The sequence below is a fragment of the Cynoglossus semilaevis genome, chromosome 17, assembly GCF_000523025.1.
Source record: "Cynoglossus semilaevis isolate Cse_v1.0 chromosome 17, Cse_v1.0, whole genome shotgun sequence".
Taxonomy (NCBI): Eukaryota; Metazoa; Chordata; class Actinopteri; order Pleuronectiformes; family Cynoglossidae; genus Cynoglossus; species Cynoglossus semilaevis.
Window position 1 is genome coordinate 4,268,861 of NC_024323.1, and position 7,118 is coordinate 4,275,978.

Here is a 7,118-nt window from a genome sequence, read left to right on the forward strand (position 1 = left end):
TTTGTGTTTAGTTTCCTTTCCTGCTGCTAAAATGTGTAACGCCAGGACTATTTCCAGAAAGGTAGGCACACTGTCTGCAGACTGTGATTTAAACTAACATTTAAACATCTTTGGTGCTACACAGTGGAAGAAGGATTACTGCTTTTGCCCTACAGGAAAAAGATCCTCAGTTCGAGATGTCAGTGGTCTCAGTGTATCCGGGTTGAATTTTTCACACAGTTGTGTGTGAGATTTGTCCAGGTATTCTTTATGCAAACATTCTAAAATATGCAAAAATAGGTTAATGTTTATTCTAAATTGAACATATGGTTGTTTTGTTTCAATATGTGGCCACGAGATGGACTGGTGACCTGTACAGGGTGAACACTGCCCTCGCCCTGCTGCTGCGATCGGCTGCTCCCTCCCTGCAATTCTGAGAAGGATGAAGCCGCACAAGAATGAAATGGTGAAAGAATAGCATCTGCTCTGTCTTAATGAACTTTCATTATCAAAGCAAATGGACATAAGTCTTCAATGATGAATCAAGTTGAATTAATAATTTGGGGGAGGCGGGGGCTAGTGGGAAAGAATCTGGGTACAAGGTTTCAGTGATTCTTAATAACTACCATCGTGTTGGTGCCATGAGCTGTTTTACCATGGGATATCCAATCCGATTACTTCAAATATTTTGCCTTTGTGTGTTACAATGATGGGCACAACTAGATAGCTGTAAAAAGTTAAAAAAAATAATAGGACAGCCTCAGCTGTTGAGGACCTTTGTGTCTTTCAATTTCTGAGTACCTTAGTGTTGTGTTCAACTAAACTATATATAATTGTGTGAAACCAGTATGTATATATATATATATATGTAAAAAAAATGTGTATATGTATATAAATATATGTATGTATGTGTATATATGTATATAAATGTGTGTATATATATATATATGTGTGTGTGTGTGTGTGAAACAAGTTTAGTCAAACACAACACTAAGGTACTCAGAAATTCAAATACCGATGGGCCATCGTCGTGCACGTACTGTACACCCATTTCTTCTTTGCTTCAGAGTTGCCTCTGATTCACTAATAAAACACACCTACTGTATAAAGAGAATGAGGATTCTGGGAAAAGTTGCAGTCAGAAGGAAGTGTCCTAAATTCTTGGTATATTCAGTTATATATTATAAATTTAATGAATAATTAATTATTATTGTATTATATCAGTTACAATAAAGCCGAATGACGTCAGACCAGAGTGGGTTTCTTTGAGTCACCTGGGCCAAGTAAAGTATCTTTGGATTAGTAAATTTCTTGTTTGATCTTAAAGCAGCACTGTGGTGTATTGAGTCAAAACTAAAAAAGTCTTCTGTGTAGGTACGTATGTGCGTGTATGCAATCACAGCTTAAGCTGTTTTTTTTCTATTTTCTTTTCATCTACTCACAATTATTAATCACCACACTTAACACCTAACACCAGTAACCCTGCTGGTGGAGGTACTGCCCACAAAATGATGACCTTTTCACTCCTGCATTTCCATTATATAAGGAAGTACGACAGTTAGCAATTTGTAAATGTGTTTACACTATTAAAAAGAAGAATGTTTTGTTTTTGTTTTCTATTGTGTATGATTTGACATTTTACAATTTTATATTTTCATAGTGTGTATTTAAGTGCTTCTTAAAATCAAAAAAAGAAAAAATCACCATACAATGACTCTGATATTCTGTAAATCTGCCGAACTTTGACGTAAAACACTGTAATAGTGAGTGTACTCTGTACTGAAAGTCACGCAGGTGAAGTCGCACCTTGAAGGACGGCATGTGTGCCACGTTGTTGGTCAGTTAGGTGGTTAACTGGTTATTGGGCAGTTGTACTTTGTACCCTTTTGTGTCAACATCATTTGCTCACTCTGCCTCCAAAAGAATGAGTTGACTGAGTGGATGTGAGACACATGTCATGTTATTACCTTTATGGCTGGGAAGAGGTTGTTTACACAGTAAGATTGTGAGCAAGTACAAGTGGCAATAAAAGAGAGCACTTGTATGATGCTGCACAATAGCCCACAGCTAAGCCTAAGTAGGTCGAACTTCAAAATTCAACATCAAAACTAAATTATTTTCTAATATACACAAGAGAGTGGTTGAGTGTGTAATATTTGGTTTTGATTTGATACGAGAGAAATGAACAAAGAGATGACTTTTAGCCTGATAAATATAGCAAAAACAATTATGCAAGAATATCCAATGCTAAAAACTACACACGATTAAGTTAATAAGATCACTAAGGGAAAAAAGTGAACACACAAAATAAAGTTTAGTAAATAATAAATGAATACCCTAAATCATAATGGTTAAAGATTTACCTCAAATCCTGTAAATTTCACTCTAAGAGCACTGCACCTCGCTCTGGATACAAATGACTTTGTGCCGGTAGACTAATGTATAACAAAGGAGTTGTATTTTAGTCAAAACAAAGATGACATTTGAGGATGAGCAGTATAGAGTGTAATATCTATATGTATATATTACATATGTAAAATGGAGAAATAGCATAAAGGACTTACAAAAAGTGAAGAAATTTAGCAATGATTTTAGAAAATATATTTTGAATATAGACAGGCACATAAACCGGAGTAAAATACACTTACTAATAATAACAATTACTAACGATAGCAGCTTCAAGCAAAGGCGTACCTATTACAAACAAAAGTTTGTTTAAAAAAATTGTAAATTAAAATAACAATATAGAGCAAGAAGAAAACTGATGTAGTAGTATTATTAGTAGTAGTAAGAGCAAAGGAGAGAGAACTAAAAATTAAAAAAACAAAAACTTTACTTAATGTAAGCAAAAATCAGTTATTACCAAATTATTAAACAAATAAACAAAAACGAATCTGGACTTAACAAAAAATAAGCACAACTGGCTTGATTTCAAACAGCATATGCTAAACAATTGCTGAAAGCTATCCCGGATGTTAGACTACAAAAGACAGTAATTGTACAACATGATAATTATATATATATATTTTTTTTCTTTTAAATCAGAACTCCCCTTTGTATACGGTCAGCAAATCTACTGTAAATGATAAGGTTGGTTCTCTGACTGTAAATATAAACACCCATGTAAAAATGTTCCAATATTTTGTGTTTATTTGCCTGAGATAAGCTTGAGGTTGGTGCTTGGATACTGTACTGTACGTGCTGAATACTGAGATACAGGTGTACACAATATACACAAGACGAACCTTCAATGGATTGAATCATTGAAGTATACTGTATAGTTTAACAAGTTACTAACGAGAAATGAATCTCGTGCTCAGAGCTGTTCTGCTCCTTAGTCAAACAGTACTGTGATGTCCCAATCAAGGAAGTTCAACGGTTTCTTAACACTGACTGTAATCTTAACATTTACTGCCCTTGATAAACAATGGGTGCCAAGTATTTACGGTCTTAAAAATATCTAGGTTGTAGGTTTGTTGGCATGTTAGTTATCAGTTGACCAATAATCACCCCGCAGACTGCATTAAGTTGGCCAAAAACGTACACTTCAGCTTCTATTTGAGCCTAAATTCAAAGTTATTAAACTCAAATAAGCCGAAAGCTATAAAAATACTGAAGGATACTTAAAGCGAGCTTATAGTAATAATAATTTAGCTAAATTATATCCTTAGTCTTATTAGCATGTCCAAAAATGAAATGGAAATTAGAAGTACAGGGTTGTGAAACTATTTTATTTTAACATAAGACATTAGACATGTACAAAAGCCAACAGGAAGATTTGGTCAATTATGTCAATCCAATTTCCCACACTTGTAGCATTTCGTCTTGTCAACTGTCAAATGTAAATGACCAAAGCAAACATATGCAAAACGTTTCAGTGCAGCCAAACACAGATAACAATAAACAGTCCAGAGGGAAAGTAGAGAAGCTTCCTGGAAAGAAAAAGCTGTACATAAACGGGCCTGTTTTCATGTGAGTGCTGAGCTACTGTAGTGCAAATGGAGCAAAGCTTGTTTCCACAACAGGTCAGAGCTTGGATGTCAAAGACTGACCGTTTCAAATATCGGTACACTAGTTGTTCCCTTTCCATTGGCAGAAAGGGAACACGATTATTATACCTACTTTATTTTATTATTTTATTTTGCTATGACTATTGTTTCGTGAGAGCAATCAATCCTGATAGGTGAACTCTTTTTCAGAACTCTGCAATGACTTTTTATATATATATATATTTAAACCACTATCATGTTTTCTCTACAGAAGCTTTTATGTTTGTCCTGGGCGTTGTACCTGTAACCAATGGCTACCATTTTTCACCTCCATGTTTGAACAGTATAAGTGGCCTGAGAGGGACAGCATCTGCTCTTACTTTTGATAATGGATTAATCCGTGCTGTTGTTCTCTCTCAGTCTGCAAAAGTGTACATGGATAGCCAGCCTGTCGAGGCAGCAGAAGTTTTTTGCTTAGAAGTGCACTAGGGTGTAATCAACAACAGTTTATGACTAGTTCACTGTCACTGATATTTTGATGCGATTTTACTCCCTTGTCACTGAGCCACCATCTTATCAAAGTGGAAAGATTAGTGTGTTCCTGCAACGTCAAATCAAAGCAAATGTGAATAGAAAAAGTGTCGTTGGTTAGATCTCCTTTGAATGAAAATACAAGTAAACTTTAGTCACCACTGCCTGGTAGCAGGTCACTGAGTCACACCTCTGCGACAGAAATCATACATTTATAAAAAGTATGGAATATCTGCCCGTTGAATGAGATTTGCCATTTCCATTTGCATGTGAACTGCAAATAAAAATGTCTTTTTTTTTCTTGGTATAATTTTGCATAATCATTGTGTTTCGTTGCTCTACTTGATGGTACATTTTCTCAATGTTTTAACCTCTGATAACTAACAGAATCCAGGCCTTGGATGAGCTTCCTGTGTTTTACAGACTAGCACTGTGGGACTCCAGCAACAGACCACTGGTTGTGGTTCTCCCTGCTTTGACTGATGGGGTAGCCTTTAGGAAGGTGAGTAATTTGCTGTTTGAATCAATCATTGGTTTTCTCCTTGTGTAATATTACCAGAACACTCAGCTTCATCCTCGACATTCTTTAAAATTCTCTGCAGACCACATCACATGCATGAATTTCAGATAAGACTCATCAGAATTCATACACACTCACACTAACCTGGTTATGCTCCAGTGGTTAATGTTGTTCCACAAGGTGAAGTTGTGATACAAATCTGCTGATGTCATATTGATAAGCCCTGTTTCTGATGAAGATACTGCGCAACTGTGTTTTTGATAGTGAAGTGTTCATGCGTCATGTAAAAACGTATTTGCTTGCACGTCATCACAATTGTCATATTTCTGATTAAATTAATTAATTAAATTACATACATGTTATTTATGCTCTTTATATATTAAATGTAAAACCATTATGTAATTTCTCTGCACTTTTCCTCAGAACATTTCTTCCCTGCTTATGCTTTAAAATTAAAGAAATATCAATTGGACATTCAGTGGTCAGAAGCTAAGACAATATGTTGCAATATGCTAAGATAAACAGATTAAACACTACAAAAATACTACATTAAAAGCTAATAGGTTTTTTTTAACTAAATAAACTTAAAAAATGAAAAGTATAAAAGAATAGCAGGAACAATAAAAGATCAAAACTAAACATTAAAAATAATTGAAAACATTTGCTAAATGAAAATGATGCAGTACATTGCATCATAGACAAAATACTGTAAACGTTGCTAGACTTGGCTAAATAACCAAAATAATAACAATAACAAAATAATAATAATCAAAGCTTAAAGCTGAAAGTAATGCTTCAAATCACCTAAAACGAACAACATCTTAGTGGTAAAACTGCCGAAATGACAAAAACTGACAGGAGATAGCACAAGATTTAAAAAAAACAAAACAAAAAGCTACAGAATAAAACACGTCCTGGAGATAGGTACAAATATCCATTAAAACAACAAAAAGCCTCAGATTATAAAAAGTGGAAATAAAATATAACTTGTAGCAAAGAATTCGTAGCTAACAGTAAATGTCCTAGTACCTCAAATGGTCCCTGACCCCTATTATGATGCTTCTGGTGACTTTTTATGTTGTAATGATTTCACAATACCTAATTGTCGTAGCAGTGACGCAAAAGTAATATTGGTAGCATGTATATCTGATGACCCTGCCCTGTGACTTGCAGCAGGGCCAATACTTTGCTAAAAATAGCCCTTTATTATGCGATAGCTTTACTAGGTTTTCTATCTGTTTTACCTTCGGAATGGGAGCGGAGAAATAGGGGCAGTCCCTGAAGGAAATGTGGACCAATCACAGGACAGAGCAAAGCTTTTAATACGGTCAGTGGCTGCAGACAACTCTTAGTCTGAACCACCTGTAGGATCCAGGAGGAGAAGAGAATAGCCGAGGGCAAAGAAAACCGTTACCTTAAACGTTAGTTCCTTAACGCCTCCTGTTGCTGCTGTTTCTCCTTCAGGAAAAAAACGGAGTCATGTCTGTCAGCCGTCAGCTACTACTCCTTCTGCTGCTGGGTGCTGCTGCAAAAGGTTAGTCAAGTTTACTGACATCACTGTTTAATATGTCCAAAAATATTAACATTTAAATTTACGCTTGTTTAGTTACTTATTTAACTATCGGTTATTGTCGGAGACACAACACATTACACAGATAAGTGAACTAATCTGAACTGAAAAACGTGTTAATATAATAATATTAATAATGATTATTATTATTGTTATTATACGTAGTAGTACTTACGTAATAATTATAAATGTTAGCATTTAAGAATTACTGCATTAATAGTAAAATTGTTGTGAAATAAAATAGTTCAAATATAATTTCATAAGCACATGTGGATTAAACTGTCGTTCTGTCGTATTCGCAACGTGTTTGGTGAGTGCAAAAGTGTATGTTTGACTAATGTAATCAGGAAAAAAAATAAGAATTTTCGTGTAATCAACGGCACTTTGTGAGGACACTGTCTAAGGACAGTGTCTGTGTAGTTCGTGAGGGATGTAACAGTAAACTGCGGAACTCATTTCGACGGATGCTCCCGTTGTTTCACAGGAAATGGTTTACAAACAAATTATCATCAAATACATACATACATAC